The 19061-nt window shown below is 31.9% G+C and overlaps 1 protein-coding gene across 3 annotated transcripts in view; it reads right to left on the bottom strand.

The window, feature by feature from the left end:
- LOC126742470 (MICAL-like protein 1) overlaps positions 1-19061 on the bottom strand; it is a 231987-nt gene that overhangs the window by 74158 nt on the left and 138768 nt on the right. The gene's annotated exons all lie outside the window — the stretch shown is intronic.

Here is a 19061-nt window from a genome sequence, read left to right as displayed (position 1 = left end):
CATGAGTGCGTAATAAAAACAAATTTTCAATTAAATGGCAAATAAACGTCAAATTACTTTTTTAGGCACTAGTATGTAAAAAGTGAAACTTTACAAACCCTGGGAAGTATGTAAAGTGAGTACTTTACGCGCGGTGGTAGGAAAAATTTTAAATGGAAAAAGAATTGCAGTGTTGTAAGTACTACTATAGATATATAATAGTAAAGTAAAGTTTAATACGACCTCTACCGGCATAGAAACGAAACCCCCGGCCATAGGAGGTTACATAGTATGTATAGTATGCTTTTGCATGTATGCTTAGCTGAGCTAAGATTCTCCGTGATATATCCCTAAAGGAAGAAATCATTTTATATGTTTTAATATTCCCGACTCTCAACAATACCAAATTGATGAAATTAAAATACACTCACATCTATCGAGCCAGGCAATATGTGGATGCGCCAATTTCCTTAATAAAGTGAAACATATCAAATATTTGGGCGTTTTGTTTGATCAGAATATCAACTGGGATAAACATATCGAGAGTACAAATGTGAAACTTCGTAAACTTATCTATACATTTTATCGAATTAGAAATAGTTTGCCAAATGATGTTCTAAAATGCTATTTTACACTAGCTGAGTCTTTCAATTAGATATGACCTGTAAATGTGAGAAAAACATTTAAAACAACATCGAATATTGTAAATACTACACAAATCTGTTTAGCAAACAAATTTCAATATTATTTAAGATAGACCTCTGAAGTGTTTACCAGTATATTAAGTACTATAGGTAACCATTTATTGCAAAATTTGGTTTATTTTAGTTATTACACTGAATTTCCAAAACTTGCTGAATAATCCATATAAAAATAGTGTTCTATTGATCATGTCTTTATTTGTTTATTTATTTATTATTATATTTTTTTACATCTTTTTTTTGTTAAAAATTCTTATATGCTAGCAGTATCATTTGGAATTTTATTTTTGTAATTTTAGTTAAATAACATAATTTTATTTCAAGATAAGTTATTTTCATACAATATTTCTTTTATACACACACCGATATGGTATCTAGGTAGAACTATACTTTAGTACAAATATGTAAATTGTAAACATCGTTTTGTAATATATTGATTGATTATTTTTTCCTACGCCGTTGCACGACCCTAAAGATAAAAATACTACTCTGTGCATCTGACAATTAGAACTAAAACTGGCCTTGATTGCCTGTTTTTAATAAAAAATCATTGATTGAAATATAGCAAACCTTCTTTTATAAAACCTTAAAAAGCAACACAGCTAACCCTGTCCATCTAGTTAGAAAATGTAGTTATGCACAGCCCGCTGTTGAAAATAAAGTGAAAAAAACGATGTATTGATAAGTTATAGCGCTTTCATTTCCATACCGGTATAGTCTCATTTAAAACGGATATCATTAATATCAGTATTCGTAGACGAGAAATAATGGCTTTTCCTATTCATACAAACCAGTTTTTTTAAACATTTGCATACAATATCACCAATACACTTCTATAAAAAATACGACTTTTCAGTTTCTGATGATTTGTTAAATGCAAAATGAAGGCCTAACTTTTTTTCTTTTAAATCGTCAAAATAATGGCCAACACTAGCTTCTCAAAAATTTAAGTCCGCTAATAATTGAATCTCTTTCTTTCTACATTATATACTTTTTCTCTATCTATTATTTGTTTCCTGATTTATTTGTTAGCTTTATAACTTCATTGTTCTTTTTTTGTTGTGAAATATGGATAGTGATAAGCGATTATCTATTGTTATCAAAATTAGCTTGTTTTACAATAACTTCTCTGACAACGAAAGAATTGAATATAGGGTGTATCTTACTATATGTTGCTGTTAAGCCACAATCTGCCCTAAGCCGTCACTTTGAAATATTTAGGCGCAAATTAAACGCTTCTAAGATCAAAGCATCCTTAAGTGGACAACGTAAAGAGGAGTTTTGCACACAGCTGTATCTTGTGAGGATCCTGTCAGTAATCACGTATGTTCAATAAGAATAGGGCTTTAATGTTCCTAATGAGGGGTTAAATTAAATATTTTCAAACGTAAGTACTCGCTTTTTCTAAGAATTTTGTGCAACTCGATGTGCTTATTTTTTGTGTCAGCTCTAAGTGCAGAAAATTATGGGATGAGAGTCCTCTTTAAATTCTTTTAGTTTTTTGCTTGCATACATTCTTGATATTTTTATTTCACTACTGAATTATTAATAGAATTATGTCTTGGAAGCTTAAAGAAACCGATGAGCGATTCAAAATGACTTTGTATATATAAATTGTTCTTACCTAGTTAGACACATTAAATACTAGAATCTGCTTATTATGAACTTTTATAGTCTTTAATCTCAAATAGATTACTTTATGTGAAAATGAAAAAGTGTTTCCATTTTTCCTTGTCTGTATCGTATTCAATTTCTTTATTATTACATAAAGCATCTAAAAGTTGTATTGCTCTTACCCAGTTTAAGGCATTACAAACGATATACATCCTTTTGTGATAAGAGGTTTAAAATCAATCATCACTTTGTCTTGAGTGTGATAAAAGTAATTTTGGGAAACTCGTATTTTTTGCCTTTTAAATCCTCAAAATGCTGCAATTGGGAGGTTTTCATACAGCTATCCAAAAACTGTATTTCTGCAGTACTGACCAGTGCAGATTCTATGGCGAATCCAGTATGTATTCCTAGAGCCATGCCCAGAAGAACTTGTGCTTTGTTTAGTTTTACTAGTTGCTTCATCTAAAATTTAATGAATAGCAGAATTTATGATGCACTTCATTTTTCTTCTTCTTTCTCAAGAATATTTTAAGGATCTCCAGTAGGAAATGCTCTTAAGCAAAGTTCAAACTAGAATTTTGTAGTGAATCAAAATCAAACAATTACAGCATCGTAGTTGAACAGACCTATTAAGAATACCTGATGTGTTAAATAAAGCCAACTAAGTCTCATTAATAACTAACAAACTCAATGAAGTAACATGATCTGTTGTTACGTCTAAACAATATTTTTAGTTTTTTTCTATCGCTCATGCTCACTCAATGTGAAGATAAAAGCTATTTGATCGCACATAGTCTGCTTAAAAAAATTAATTAAGAAAATCTCAACTGGATGTTGACTTACCCAAATCCCTCACTACTCGACCATATGTTTGGATAGAATCAAAGAAATTTTAGAGCTATGTCTTTTTGCTCTAGTTGATATAATTGATACATTTGTAAAATAACCTAAATAGTCCTAGGCCCACCGAATTTCACTTGATAGAATAAATATATATTGTTTATTAAACTGAAAAAACATTTAACGGATCCCATGAAGAAAACATTTAACTGAAAGTTGTTTTTTAAGGACAGTAATAGCATCATCAATAACATCATCAACATGGTCGAACTGCCATCATTCCCTTATTATGCGTATTTCGGCCCAAACTGACAAAGGCTTCCGATCATTTCTAAAACCGCTTCAATTTATTCAACCAATGTTTTATTCATGATTCTTTATTATGGTGCCTCATTGGCTTGCATCACTTTATAACAAATGTGTGAAACGAAATATCGCCACATTTTGGCTATAATTACCCGAATTTATCAATGCATTATCAGATGGAGCTTGGCCTAGTTTAAGCCCGTTATAGTTACGCTCTGGCTGCTTTAGAACACAAAAGTAAGATTTACAAAGTATAAAAAAAGATCCATTCAATATATTTTATGGCATATGATAAGCTACAAGCCAGTTGTTTATATTAAAAGAAATTTTTCTGACAGTAGAGTAAAGTTGGATCAAGTTCTGCTACATTTGTAGTAAAAGGTAGAATATATTTACAAAACCAATTTCAAGAAAGAGAAATGTGGAACTGCTATTCAAAAATAGTTTAGGAGGAATAGCGAGAACCAAAGCGTAAATAAGAAAATTAAATTGAAAAAATATTAACAGAAATGAGAACAAAAGCAAAAGACCATATGACTGAACTGAAAATGACTTGACAACTTAAATAACGAAAATAAACTAATTAGAAATGAATGTACTTCTGTTCTACAGATAGCCATGCAGTTGCTAGAGGTTGAGGAACAAAAGGAAAATAAGAAAAATAAAACAAAAACCTCGAGAGATGATTGAAAGAAGAAAAATGAAGATCCCATAAAGTCGATAAAAAAACAGGAGAAGAACAAAGAATAATGAGAAGAGAAGTAGTGAGAAGAATAAGAAGTGTGAGATGACAAAGAAGAAGAACAATAAAATCAACACCAAGAACCAGATCGTACTTAAAAAGAACGAGAGAAAATAGAATAGGATTAATAAGGATAAATGCAGTAAAATCCAAAGACTATGTATGAAAGCCGATGCTTCTAGGAAATTACTATTTTCTATATCTGTTTAAATAGAGTGTTGTTACTTACTATATGGTCTTCGAAAAGCTCAAGAATCTTTATTCTTAATATACAATCCCTAAGAAACAAGATGGATGAGCTTCATCTTTTGCTGGACACATGTAATTTTCCTGATATTGTACTTCTGACTGAGCACTGGTTGAGGCCTAGTGAATGTTTTTTAATATCTGATTATGTTCCTATATCAAATTTTTATCGTCAACAATCTATACATGGAGGAACCATGATCTTGGCTAGGCAAACAATTGAAACGATTTTTTGTAATATTGATAAGTATGATAATCTTCTGTTAGAGAATGTTTTTGAATTCTCTCTTTCTTTTTGTAAGCGTTTAAATTTATATCTTCTTTGTGTTTATAGGCCACCTACAGGAGATATTGCTATGTTTCTGGACAAACTTGATTCTCTTTTATCCCAGTTGTCCCTACACTTTAAGGTTATATTGGCTGGTGACTTTAATATCAACTACACTGATGAAACCTTGCCACGTACTTCACTTTTAAGTATTTTAAATTCTTACGACTTGAAAATGCACGTTCTTTCTCCCACACGAATAACTTCTTCATCTGCAACTACAATTGACTATTTCTGTACAAATTTTGATGACGTTTTATGCACAGTACTCCCATCTGGTATTTCCGACCATGAAGCTATTCTTGCTAAAATGCCATATAATACTGTATTATCTTCATCTCATTATATGGGAAGAACTTTCAGCAGGAGAAATGTCAATGCTTTTTCTGCTGCTACAGCTTCGGTAAATTGGAATGCACTTGAAACGGCTTCTGACCCACTTACCTTATTTTTTCAAGTTCTGTGTGATAAGATCAATCAGTGCTTTCCTAAAATGAGGCTTAAAACTAAGAAACGAAAACCATGGGCTACAAGAGGCCTTAGAATTTCAGCTAAAAACCTCCGTTTTTTGACTAAATTGTGCAAATATACCACAAATGAAAATATCCTTGTATATTATCAGAAATACCGTAGTCTGTACAAAAAGACAATTAAAGCAGCAAAATCTAATTATTATAGGGATCGCTTAAATATGTCATCAAATAGGCAAAGTTGGTCGATTATTAATGATTTTAGACATAGCCATAGAAAAGTATTTGACCCGGAGTTAAGACCTGACATTTTAAACGACTATTATTGTGATATACCTAATATCTTGCTCAAGGGCATTCGTAGTAACATTGATCCCTTACACTATCTTCAACAAGTGTCGGTTGAGCATTCATTTTCCTTTCATCCTGTCGATCCTACCGAAGTAAAAAATGAAATCAAACGCCTAAAAAACCATAAATCATCTAGAGCTGATGGGATATCTTCGAGGTTGTTACTCTTTTTGCCTGATTCAGCCTTATATGCTTTAGTTTCTGCCATAAACAATTCTTTACATATTGGCATTTTTCCTTTATGGTTAAAAGAGGCAGTGGTTATCCCTCTTCATAAGGGTGGAGATTTGGATCAGCCTTGTAATTTCCGTTCCATTTCTATTTTGTCTACCCTCTCTAAGATAGTTGAAAAACTTGCAAAAAGCAGAATTTTGTCCTTTTTACATCATAATGGCATTTTGTCTGCAAATCAGTTTGGATTTCAAGCCGGTAAAGGGACTCATGATGCTGTTTTTAGCTTTTTGGAGAGCGTCTATGTGAATTCTGGAAGAGTGAATCTCCTTGAATTCTGGAGAGTCATCGGCGGCAGTGTTTTGTGATCTCTCCAAAGCATTTGACTGTGTGGATCATGGAATACTGTTATCTAAGCTCGATAAATATGGTTTTAGGGGCGTAGCGTTGCGATGGCTTGAGTCCTATCAATCAAATCGTACTCAGAAGGTTACAGTGCCTGGGCGTTTGTCTGCTTCTAGATCCCTAAAATGCGGCGTTTCCCAGGGTTCAGTGTTGGGACCACTGTTATTCTTACTGTATGTGGATGACTTGAGTTCATTGAAACTGCAGGGCAAGGTGGTTCAGTTTGCTGGTGATACCACCATACTATGGAGCCATAAAAATTCTGATTATATTAAGACTTGTATCCTTGAAGACCTTCAGATTTTATCAGGGTGGTGTGCTTCCAACAGACTCGTGTTTAATGTAAGAAAGACGTCTATTATAGGGTTTAAGTGCGATGTTCAGGGTCTGATGTTTGACGAAAATTCCCTCTTGCAAAATAAAGAGTGCTGCAAGTTCCTAGGAATTATCATTGATGGTCGCCTTCGGTTTGAAGATCATATTTTACATTTAGCTGGGAAATTATCTTCTGGATGTTTTGCAGTAAGAATGGCAAAACAAGAGCTGGGAGGGGTGGTTGCACGTTCAGTGTACTTTTCACTTATTGAATCTCATATTCGGTATGGCTTGCCTTTTTGGGGTTTAACCAATAAGGTGCTACTTAACATTGTCTTTGTTATTAAAAAAAAGCAGTTAGATACCTATGTTCTGCTAAGTTAAGAGATACTTGCAAACCCCTCTTCATTTCTGAAAAAATCCTAACTCTTTTTTCACTCTTTATCTTAGAAACAGCTGCTCTTATTCACAAAATTCCCAAACTACCCTCTGACACTGGCCATTTGACTCGTCGTGTAAATGATGTTCCCTTACCTATTCCTACGTCTTCCCTTACCAAAAACTCATTAATTTACATAAATAAAAAAATTTACAATCATGATCCTCTATGTGTTAGACATATATCGGATGTTAAGAAATTTAAAAGAGAATTGAAGACGCTTCTATTGGCTAAGGCATATTATAACCTGGATGACTTTTTTAACGATAGGTTTTAACCTTGGATATGTTTTGTTGCTCTAGTTTTGTCAACAAGTTTACCTTTATTTAGTAATTGATTGTTTTATTTAGTTATCTTTAATTCAAGTATGTTCAAAAAGTTTTGTTTCTTGTGTTTAATTTTGTTCATTGTTTTGTCAATTTTCGAAATTGTATTTTTGTTTTGTTTTTTTAGCTTGTAGGATGCTTGTACACAAGATTATTAATATAGCACGTTTTCTTTCTTTCTTTCTTACTTAGGGTATATTTTTTTTATAAAACACTTACAAAGTAGTATTTTTTTCACAAAGTGGTACAAAGTCACTGAGGGACTGAAAGCTACGTAACAAAGTAAACTTAAAATTTGTGTGTATCAGTACGGACAACAATACCCAAAAAAAAATTATGTGAGAAAATCCTAAACTGAGAAGAACCGATAATTGTATATTTTTTCTTTTAAAAATTAAAACTTCAAATTTTGTCGAAATGATGTTAATGATGAAAACCTTTAGCAAAAATTCCACAAACAAATTTAAACCAGATATTCCTAATGTTCAATTGACTGCTAATACAATGAAATTATTGAAAACTTATACCACAAAAAATATGAAGATTTTTTTAGATATAGTTAGTTAAGGTCCAAACTTTCAGCCACAGAAGAGAATTCAAACTAAATTCAATGAGCGGCAATGACCAACATCAAAAATTAAATTTAATATGAAAACTAGTGATAAATTACGCAGAAAAATAAAATATGAATTTCTTCATATATTGTAAAAAGCTTACCAACTCTTCACAAGTAAGCAAAAACAATTTTTATTAATAATAATAATCATAATAGTATTAATAATAAAATATTTACACGGCTGGCAAAATCAAGTATAATCCATAAGTTATAACGAGAACGATAGCGTTTCACTTTACTTACTAAAGCATTTTGCCAGACGTGTATAGGCAAATAATATATAGTCTCTTGTGTACGAAAATTAATCAAAATATTTACCTTTTACTGATATACTCTTAGAAGAAGTTTTAGATGAAGTTAAAAAAATTTCTTTAACGGAGACGGGGAAACAAAATAATGTTATAGCTAACTTATTTCGACTTAAAGACTGAGACACACCTTCCGGCCACCGCAATTGAATAGTCCTTAATGGAATCTCCTGCTTGTACCTTGTTACAATATCTGAAAGCTTTTAAAAAATGCTTTTCAATCGTACCCTACAAATCTTTAACGACAAAAAAGCTACTACCTTCGGGATAGTACTTTATCGTTTATTAAATAAAACATTCTTATTACTATCGTAGCAATAATCTTGAAACTCGTAAACATTATTTGCCAGTACTATTTTTGTTTATTATCTGAAAAAATTCACAAAATAATTGTTTCCATAAAGAAGAAAGTGTAGGCTAAAGTAATAAGTTTTTTACTTTAATATTTTTGTATTTCTCGTTTTTTACTTTAAGAAGCGAAACATTACTTATTATTAAATTACTATTTTCACGGGAAATATGATTTATCTGTCAGCCAGTACATTATTTTGTTTTCCCCTTCCTATAATAGATTTTTTTGAATGTAGATATTGTTAAGTTTTTCACCCTGTATCTTGTGACAATAGTTTCTAAAAACAAACAAAGATTTTTATGTCAATATAAATAAATTTGAAACGTCCATGATTGGGTCACTGTCCTAAAATTAGAATAAAATGTTGTTTAAAAACCATTTTAACCACTGCAATAATAAAAATAAATTATCATTTTTATATTTTCGTAATTCCAATACGCAATGGTGCATAAAGGCTATATGGTGTTTAAATCTGAATTTTCTCTATCCAATTTCTCAAAAATAAAATGTGATACTTTTCTTTGTCGATCGAGCAATAAAATTCTGCAGCAAAAAAGAGATAAAATTTAATAACCACACTGGTTATCTAATTCACAACATTTAAAAAAAAAAGGATTTATAATTTATGTAGCTAAAATGAAGACATTCTTAGCCTGACTGAATAAAATTGGTAATATTTTTGCAAATTAGCCTCAAAATATCAAAATTGGCAAAAAAATCTTTATTAAGGATAATTTAATTAACTTGCTGCTTACTAACCATTGTGAATAGGAAAACCCATACAGAAAAATTCAAGAAAAAAATATTATAATTTGAAAAATTACACCTAATTTCTACATTTACTTCAAATTTAAAAAATAATAAAACAATGTAGTTTTTGTGAAAGATTTAGTTGTTATACGCCATTTTAACTAAGAAAAAACACTCAGAGCAGATTTTTTTTTAATTGCTACATTCAACAATTAACATTTCTGTACATAAGTGCTACCTGGCCTTCTAATTATATAAATCTCAATTCTCTTTATTCAATTTCTGGAAAATAAAACGTAATAATTCTCCTGGCAGCATCCTTATTACCTCATTAACAACATTGTCAACAAAAGATTCATAATTTTTATAACTAAAATTTAGGAAAGAAATATAAAAAAAATAAAACTTATAATAATAGTAAATATAGTCAGTCCTATGGTTGAAACTTTTGGTGTGAGACTCTTGAAGTTTCTGGTATAGGGATGCTTGGACACAAAGGAGATACATGGAAAGGAAAATAATTTAATTTTTACCTAAAATTAACGTATTGACTTTTGAAATCAATTATTATTATTTTAATGTCTGAAATTGCTCCACCAAAAACTTTGAACTAATTTATGGCCAGGTTTATGGATTTTTTGTAAACAATATAATTTTAGAGTTGTTTGGTTCGACAGTTATCTTTTGAATTTATCTACAGAGGAAACAAGGTTTTAGCAATTATTTAATGATCATGTTTTGCGAATCTTTTCTCTAGCATCTCTCTCATCTCTCTATATTTCCAAGACTCTGGCAAGTATTAAATTAATGATTCAACAGAATAGTCTTCTCCAGCTTATTTTTGCAGTTTCAAGCTGGTGCAAAGTTAAGACTCTTATTAGGAACGTCAAGTTCTTTCTCATTTTCTAGTTTCTCATTTAGTGAAGAAAACTTGCTAGTATATTTATGGTTAATAACCTCAAATATGTTTCTTTGAAAATCACTCCATGCTTGCTACTCTAAATTAGTTAGTCTAAAACTGAGTTTTTCTAAATTCACTCGTTTTAGAAAAACTCATAAAAAGGGTGAATGCTTTTAGCTCTGAAATGCTATGTTAACTCTATAAATATTTGATCTCTAAATATAGCCATTTTTGTTTAGCAAAAACTTCTACTTTTTTGGCAAAATGAGATTTAATCTTCAGTTTTAATTTTTCTCGTAGATGCTACTCTGCCGTCCTAAGCCAAATTTTTCAATTTTTATATTATGGTTCTTAAGGACCCCAAATACAATGTTTAACCTATTTCCTAAGCGAAAAAGGCGCATTTTAACTCCATAGTGCCTAAAAATTGGTAACAAAATTAGACGCATTTTAAAAAAGAATACAAAATCCTACTCCGATTCGACGTTTCTCAATTTCCCAAGCGAATATGACGGTTCTCAAAGATGCGCCTTTTTCGCTTAGGATTTTTGGTAATTTTAAGCGCGTAATGTACAGTGTGCATTTAGATGCGTCCATATTAGTTATGTTTTTACATGGCAGTTTCTGTGTTGTAAAGAGTTAGTGGTGCTAAAGACACACGAGCAACCTATTATCGGCTGTTTATAACCTAACTTTTATGTGAATTGTAGTAATCGTTTCAACAAATTTGTTTTATTGAGGAATAAACTTTGAGACTAACTAAATATAGGGTCTATTATAAAGTTATAACAGAAGACATATCGGCTACAAGACCCTTTCGACCGGTAAGTAATTATTTTTAATTTTGTTTATTCAATTAGATCGGATTTTCGGTCTTTATCTGAGCAGCACTTTTGTCTGTGTTTATTCGTCTTTTTACTATTTACGTTTAATAAGGTGTACATCTTTAAAAAATCCAGAAATAGTTTTTATTATTAAAAATACTTAAAACTAACTCTGCCCTGCCTTTTTAGATTCAATGGACAGAACACAAGGATTTCGAGGAAAAAAAATGGTCATGTTGGCGCTGAATAAGGAAACTAAACAAGCATTCCAACCCAAGGAAAAAAATTAAAACCGTAAGGCTTCGGAAGATTTAGATAATTATCCGACTGGCCCTGATTCGGAAAATGATAGTAGCGACACGGCAAGTAAGTGCAGTGAAGAACATAATATTATTAACGACATAAACTCTGGAAATTGTGTAACAGAAATCGCCCCTGTCATACACGTACAATCGGAAAGCCCAGTTCTTCTCGATATTTCTAGGTCTTTTGTGCCAGTTCACTTTGAGGCTCTCGAAGAAGCAGACTTATCCCCCCTTACGTCAGAAGTAGAAAATGTTGAGTTGGAAACAGTGACTGAATTATGTGATCAAATCACGGAAGCAGCCGAGCCACAATTGATGCATGAGCCTATTCAAGACGAACATGTTATGGATTCTGAGGGTTTTGTAGATACCGACGCAACTGAAGTAAATAATACCGCATCTGTCATTCAATATACTAAAAAGGGAACAGTTCGAAAAAGAAAGAAGTTCGAATTATCAGTAAGTTCCAGAAAAAAAGCTAAGCATAAATCACTTGCGAAAAAGCACAGCGTTAAAGAAGGTTGTGGAAAAGATTGTTGTTTAAAAAAACGTCTGTTGAAGATATCAGAAGAAAGAAGAAAATTTTTGAACAATGAATTTTGGAAAATTTCAAATGATAAAGACATAAAATCTTTTATTTTACATCATGTTTCATCAAAACTTGGGAAACAGAGAACTACTTCAAAACGTGATCTCAGTTATCAAAGAAATAATACTTATGACTATAAGCTTAAAAATGAAAAAGGAACATCTGAAAATGTATGCAAGGTCTTTTTTTTGACAACTCTCGGCTTTAATAAACAAAGTGATAAAGTTATCCGTACAGCATTGCGTAATGCTAATAATTCTGTAGTACCTGTGGCTGACTTAAGATGCACGAAGCAACGTCACAATAAAATAGACGATAAAGTGATTCGTAATCATATTAATTCTTACAACCCAACTATCTCACACTATCGGAGAGAGCCATCCCAACGTCTTTACCTTCCTAGTGACCTTACTTGGGCGGCAATGCATCAGGATTTCCTAATTAAATATCCCAATATACAAAATTCTTATGAAAAGTACCGTGTAGTAGCTAAGAAAATGAATATTTCGCTAGCAAATCTTGGACACGAAGAATGTGAAAGTTGTGAAGAATTTTCTCTACATGATAAAAGTCACACAAAAGATAATCTTGACGAAACCTGTGATAACTGTAACAGTTGGAAAAAACATATAGACAGAGCAACAAAGTCGCGTGAAAATTACAGAGATGCTGGTAGTCAACCAGAAGAACCAGGTAAGATTATATACGGCGCAGACCTTGAAAAAGTTATTATGCTGCCAAGACTGGAAACATTTAAAACTGCAATATTCACAAAGAGACTAATAGCTTACAATGAGAGCTTTGTACCAATTGGCAAAAAAAAAGAATGACAAAACGTTTGCCGCCGTTTGGCATGACGCCTTGTTTAAACGCAGTAAAGATGAATTAATAAGCACATTTTGCCAGTTTTTCCTTCTGAAGAGAGACACTGTGAAAATAACATTATGGCTTGATAATTGCTCCGCGCAAAATAAAAATTGGTCATTATTTTCATTTTTACTCTACATTGGTAATTCTCATGAAATTAATGCTAATAAAATTGTTATAAAATATTTCGAGCCCGGCCATAGATTTATGGCCGTGGATTCGTTTCATCACAAAGTTGAACAGTCAATGAAAAAGATGGGCAACAAACTATACGATTTTGTTCAAGCCGTAAAACAATCCGCAGGGCAAACTGAAGTTCTGCCAATGGAGTTACAGCATTTTTTTCTTTGGGAGAATTACACCTCGCAATATAAACTTAGTAGAATTAACCCCCGGCCTTATCTAAATGAAATAGTCCAAGTATCTGTCCAAAGGGGTTTCCATATTATGACATACCAAGATGACTTCGATGTTCCAAAGTTGCACTTGATTTTCTTACTATCAAAATTACAAAAAATAAAATACTGCCACCACTAAAAAAACAACAAAAAGTCCTTGGAATTTCATCTAAAACGAAAGAGTTAATAATAAAAAACCTCGGTGCAATAATGAAGAACAGGCTTCAGTTTTGGAAAGACCTTTCAGTTTCCCAAGACGATGACACAAACTAAAATGTTAGTAGTTTTTTGTAAGCTGATATGTTAAACTTATTCACTTTCAATAAACATTTGTTTAAAAAGTATGTAATAAAGCTGTCCATTTCTTTTGTAATATTAGTAAATATTTAATAATAATATTAGCAAAATGCAATATCCTTCTTGACTAAAATTTGTACTAAAATCCTAAGCGCAATAGACGCATCTCATTTTTAACTAAAAATCTCTTTCTAAACAAATAAAACTTCAAAGTTATACAAACACATTACTACAAATAACTAAAAAAAAATAAAAAATTAAATAAATACGAGTGCTGTAATAAAAAACCGATAAATCGCAATAACTCAAAAACTTAAAATCTTGAGATGCGTCTTTTTGGCTTAGGACGGCAGTACTGCCGAAGATGTGAATTTGTTTTCTGCAAACTAACAAACATAAAAAAAATGGAAATTTTTTTAAAAGTAGTGAATTTAAATTAAAACCCAACACAAACAATTTAAGCAAAAATATTATAAATTTGATAAGATACATAAATATTTAAAAAAAAAGGTAAAATATCCAAATATTAGAAAATTCAATATTTCGATCTAGAATAAATTGAGCCCAAACCACTAAAATCTAGATCACATCAGGTAACACTAGTAAATGTAAAATAATAACTACATAAAAATAACTGAAATTTCACATTAAAAAAATTACTATATTCAACAATTAACATTTTTGATAAATGTTCAATGAATAAATAACAGTAATAATATTAACAGTTTAATTATAAAATACCCAACCTGTTATTTTAGAATGAAACATTCCTGCAAATTAATAATCCCGATAAATAAAAAAAAGTCGAAACTGATTACAGTTAATCATCATAAGGAAATTTATAAAGCTAACTGGACCTCATTCGAATCTATATATCTAATCTCGACCCGATCGACGCCAAGCTGTTAATTTAATTCCCATTTTCAGTTCGATTAGATTATTATGTAAATAGAGCAGTGTCTCGAGAGATCCAACATAATAATTATTAAGACATTGATCTCTTAATACCCGATGCCGAACTACCAAAAAGAAGCTGCTTACTGTAATTAATGTATGCAACTGGTTCTTAACTTTAATTGCAACAAACGTTAATGCCGGAAAACAAACATTTGTTTTACACGTTTTTATCTCGTATAATATGGAACACATTTCCTTTCCTGGTGTATGGTGTTATATTTAAGTATTCTTTATTAAAAAACCAATTCGAAGCTAAAGTATTTAACTAATATTTAGTAAGATCGACATTATGAAACACAAGTCATTCACTCGACAAATACTTTGACTTTCTAACATGTCATCTGATATAGACCATACCCTTCAAATTAAATTATATAGCTACTGTATGGTTATTAACTGAAATGTTAATAGTTTCGCAAGCACAGTGGGATTAATCTAAGGTATTATTTAACGCCGTTCTTTATCTGATTGAATTGTTTTATGTTGAGCATACTGGTTTGTCCTTGTTTAGTCACTTTGTTAGGGAACAAATGATTGTTTTCTTATTATCCTTTCTCCTTTTATTAAAATTGTCTATTTCAAAGGCTGTTATTCATTAATTATTGTCAGTTAATTTTGATTGATTCTTTGATTTGAATTTTAGGAAATCAAATTAGTTTTAGGCTTCTTAGACAAGAATGTTATTAATTATTTAATTCTGAATCATATTAGTGTACAAGAACCTGGATCATATCATCGAATTTTAAATTCATTATTTTAAATCTTAGGATGCATTTAGAAAAAATTGAATGGACTCAAGAAAAATATATATTTAATCTTTTCCTTTTTTAAGCCTAATAAATTTAAAAAACTTCCCTCCAATAAAAGTGATGACTTGAATTAGCACATGTACTTATTTTATCTATTGAATCAAATTAGCAGTGCAGAATATTACCAGAATTAAGCTTGCACTGAGTGGATGGGTCAATAAATCCTAGGGAGGTGTCGGCAGAAGCGTGGGATCTCTACAAAACTATTAAATGTCTGTATTATGAGATTCTGACATAACTTTTATTGAGTTACGGTAAAGTACCACCAGGAGGCTTAGAATTAGGCCCTTGGCGTTTTTTGAAACTCTATGTTAGCAAATGTTTGCTTGCAAACTGAGAGCAGAAGATCCTTTATATGTCAAAGTGTTGTAGATTTTAAGACAGTAGAATGAATTAAATGACCTTATGATAACAATGAGATACCCTTTCGAAGCCTTGGCAACCAGGCATTACATATTATTTTCGTGATTCAAAAAATGCCATTACAACATTATTTATTTCAGAAAATATGAGATTCTTGTTTCGTTTTACCTCTTCGAAACATGCTACGTTGATTTCTTATCCCTCATTTTTATTCCACAGTATTATATAATCCTCTCCACCAGTATTCTAATAGAATTAGTCAGCCAGTAACTTTCATAGGTCTAATCAAAATATTCTGTCCTGTTAGAAGAGTACTGAATGTAATGGCGTAATGGTAAGCAGTGTCCAGATCCGTATCAGAATGCCCTTTTATCAAATTCTGTAAGGTTGTTTAAAACATAATTTATTAATGGTTTAATTGATCGAATAAAGTAATTCAATTTTTGGGATTTGCCTGAGTGCCGAATTCAATGGCAAAATGGCAATGACGACCGGCGTGATGGGTGGCTAAATCTGTCTGCTATTGTATTTTCTTCTGCATTAGACGATTGCACAGTTCCACCTGAAACAATCATTCTAGATTTCCCAATGTATGGAAAAATCAGGTTTCTCTAAATATTCAAGATCTTTACAGGTTTTTTCATCAATATATAAACTTAAATATTTAACATCTTCCAATAAGTATTTGAGATATTTTATTTTTGCCTTTTGATGCATGGCATTTTTGTCAAATTTAGAGCTCTTATTTAATGATTCTCTTTTTCTTTCGCTCATCCAACCTCTTTTTAAAGTAATATTCCAATATTTTGGAAGATGGGAAGATAGTTTTTTAATATTTTAGTTCTGCAGCTAAAAAGAAGACCACTTTAAAAGATTCCCATCTACTCTGGTCGCAAACCAAACACACAATTTTTGTGTATATTGATCTTACTGCGTTAAATCTTAAAGTGAGAGTTAGACGCAATTAATATTACACTCCTGATGTACCCTATCAGGGTAGTCTTTCAACTAAACGATTTGGCCTTGAAGTGATCCTTGATCCAACTTTCCAGCGTTGTAAAGTCAGTTTATGTTTAGGTTAAATGTATATGATGGAGCGGTGTAGATATTAATTTATTATAGTTTTCTTCATAAGAAGATGAAATGTGTTACCTATCTTGGTACGAACAGAAAACTTATCATATAATGCATCACATATTTACATTTACGCTTGCTCAGATCTTTTAAAAAAAATACGTAAAGCGGATCTCACACGATCAATATTATTGACCATTCGAGGAGGTTCATTTGAATATTGTCAATATATTGAAGGATTTTCAAAATTTAGAAAATATTGTGGGCGTTAACCAAATTTATTGTCAATATTTTGATCGTCTGAGGGCCATATTGACAATGTTTGCGTCAGTTGCTCTGTGGTGATGGACGAAGAAACAACGTATTTGCCGTCGCCGTCGTCTCCGGTTTCACCGGCAGAATCAATAATCGATTTAATTAAACCAAGAGAAATTGATGAACGCTAAGTTTTAAAAACGTTTATAAGTACATATAGAGAAAATCGAATACTTTGGAATGTTTCATTAAAGGAGTATACTGACAGAGATCAGAAAAATAAGTGCTACAAACGTTTGGTGCAAATATATAAAAAAATTAAAAAAGATGCAAAAATTGAGGATGTGAAAAAGAAAATTAACTCATTAAGAACCAACTATAGAACGGAACTTAAAAAAATCAAAGATGCTCAAAGAACAGGTAGTTCCACTGACGACATTTATGAGCCAATATCAGATATAGTAGAGCCTTGATAATCCGGACATGCGTTACTCTGGATGCTTCAGTAGTCCGAACACGAATTTTGCCGCTATTATGTACGTTATAGTCCGGATTCGCTTGTACGCGATAATCCGGATCGCGCTGTTTTCAGCCATTTTGCAGGCTTTGACAAGTTTAAATTGATTGGTAGTTTGCGAAAGTTTAGTTTTTAACGTTACATAGGTATTACAGTCGACACTTATTGCTTCCTGGCCTTCCTACACCAATTCTGGGGAATATGGCTCCAAGACGAAAGCCTAAAACATTATCTTTAAAACAAAAGCTTGATATACAGAACAGATTAGAACGTGGCGTGAGTGGAAAAGCCTTAGCTAGTGAATACGATGTAGGCACATCCACAATTTCGAATATTAAAAAGAACAAATTGAGCATTAAAAGGTATGTGCCAAGGTTTATAAAGACGTTTTATTTTTACTAATGTTTTGTATTTTACTTTTAGTTTTATTAGCGGTTGTGATAGCGTACCACAAGCTAGGAAAACACTAAGAAAACCTGAATTTCCCAGAATGGAAAAGCGATTGTTCGAATGGTTTTGCAGGCAACGTTCCAGACACATTCCCATATTATATGAAATTTTAGCAGCCAAAGCAAAGCAAATCTACAACGATGTTTATGGAAATGAGAATTTTGCAGCCAGTCGAGGTTGGATCGCAAATTTCAGAAAAAGACATGGTTTGAGAGCTTTAAAAATGTGTGGTGAGAAATTATCCAATGACGAAACTGCTGTTGAGCCTTTTAAAAATATGTTGGCACAAAAAATGAAAGACCTGAATTTAATTCCTACGCAGGTTTACAATGCTGATGAATCAGCGTTGTACTGGAAAATGTTACCGGAAAAAACAATTGTTCGTTCTCAAGAAAAGACAGCACCGGGACGAAAAATAAGTAAGGAGCGGGTTACTTTCCTGGCATGTGTAAATGGAGATGGTTCTCACAAATTGAGAATTCTCGTCATTGCAAAAGCAAAAAATCCCAGAGCATTTAAAAATGTACCCATACCCGTAGAGTACAAAAAATCCTGCAATGCTTGGATGACATCTGCAATATTTAAAGAGTGGTTTTATAATTCGTTTATTAGGCAAGTAAAAGAGTATTTAAGAAGCCAAAATCTAACTGAACGTGCTCTTTTAATCATTGACAATGCCTCAAGCCATGGATCGCCAGAAGAACTGAGAAGTGAGGATGGCCATTTCTAAACAATCTTTCTTCCGCCAAATTGCACAGCATTGCTGCAACTCATGGATCAAAATGCCATAAGGTTGACTAAATTGCTTTACCGTAAGAGCCTTTTGGCGCACATTTTATCACAAAATGAAGAAAATGTTATCCAGGTATTAAAGACCTTAAATCTCAAAACTGCAACATACTTACTGAGCAATGCATGGTCAAAACTTACTGTAGAGGTTTTACAAAAATGTTGGGAAAAAGTCATTCCAAAAGGAACGGTTTTTGGTAATGATTTAGAATACGAAGCCGATGATCTGATTTCGCTACGAGCTTTAACGGATGTTTCGGCTATGCTCCAAACACTAAGTGAAAACGAGATAAATCCTAATGAAGTGAATAACTGGATTGAAAATGATGACAACTTGGTATTAGATGAGATAGAAAGCAACGAAATGCATTATAGCAGCAGCGAAGAATGTGAAGATGATGACGACA

This window comes from Anthonomus grandis, chromosome 11 (genome assembly GCF_022605725.1).
Source record: "Anthonomus grandis grandis chromosome 11, icAntGran1.3, whole genome shotgun sequence".
In the NCBI taxonomy this organism is placed as follows: Eukaryota; Metazoa; Arthropoda; class Insecta; order Coleoptera; family Curculionidae; genus Anthonomus; species Anthonomus grandis.
The sequence above is the reverse complement of the archived record's forward strand: the minus strand, read 5'-3'. Positions and strand labels throughout refer to the sequence as shown.